This window comes from Coregonus lavaretus (assembly GCF_964263955.1).
Source record: "Coregonus lavaretus genome assembly, contig: HAP1_SCAFFOLD_434, whole genome shotgun sequence".
NCBI lineage: Eukaryota > Metazoa > Chordata > Actinopteri > Salmoniformes > Salmonidae > Coregonus > Coregonus lavaretus.
The window spans coordinates 296,236-297,500 of NW_028163652.1; positions in this window are offsets into that span (position 1 = coordinate 296,236).

A 1,265-nucleotide genomic window follows, 5' to 3' on the forward strand; every position below is an offset into this window, starting at 1 on the left:
TGTTGTTTGGCTAGCCCCATGGATCCTAGCAGTGGATAGTTCTAAATAAATTATATCGATAAAATTGCTAATCCAATGAGGTGTGGTGGTTGCCATCTTAGTTCCAACATATTTTTAGCTGCTGTCCAACGTGACAACATTATACATCTTTGCTGTAATGACAGTGGTGAATTATCATTCAGTAATAACAGTTTGGGGGAACAAGGTATGAGGATACCTCTTTCCAAAACATGTCCCCTGGTCACTCCCAGTACATATGATTAAAGGAGCCCAAGGCACCTTGATTACATAAATCACACAGAGGAGCGGTTGTGATTTCTATTAAATTATGTTTTCTAGGTGGAAGGTTTACCCTGTGTATGAGATTAAAATGTATCAGCTGGTGATTAGGATTGTTAGATGAACCCACTAAGTTCCTGATGAACTCAACTGGTGAGCCTCTTTAGCAGCTAGTTCCATGGACACACTGATTTCAATGTCCTTTGCCAAGGTCAGATGACTTTCAGTCAACCGTCTATTTTGTGTAGCTTCACTCCGTAGCCCACATACTAGTCTGTCTCTAATGATGTCATTTAGAACAGCATTAAACTCAGTATTCTGGTAGTTTCTTTAATGCAGCAGCAAACATTGTAACTGATTCTCCCTCTTCCTGATGTCTCCTGTGGAACCTGAACCTTTCAGCATTAACTAGTGGTTCTGGTGAAAAATGTCCTTTAAGTATCTCCACAATATCCCCATACGTCTTATTACCTGTTCTGTCTGGCTGTAGCAGGCTGCCTAGTAAATTATATGTCTTTGGCCCCATTACACTAAAACATGGAGGCACAATGTTGTCCTCATCCATGTCATTTACAAGAACAAAATATTCAAACTGTTCTGTATATGAGCTCCACTGCTCAATACTTTTATCAAACTGACCAATGTTTCCAACAATTCCAATAATTTATCATTTATCAATAAGCTCCTGATTGTCACTCACTTCAATATTGTCCTCAACCAAAGCAATATTTTCCTCAGTCACGTGATCTTCATTCACTTCACTCACTGACGTTTCCTCCCAAATTCGCTCATTTAGCAGATTTAATTAAAAGGTTTGTCTTCACAGTTGAATAAATGTCCTTTCCTTTAATCACTGTATGTTCCTCCCTTTTTAATCACGTTGTTTTCCCACTCCGATGTCCGTCTCGAGTCCTTTTCTGCCGTCCATGACGATGTTAACTCCAGTGGTGAAAAAAGTACCCAATTGTCATACTTGAGTAGAAGTA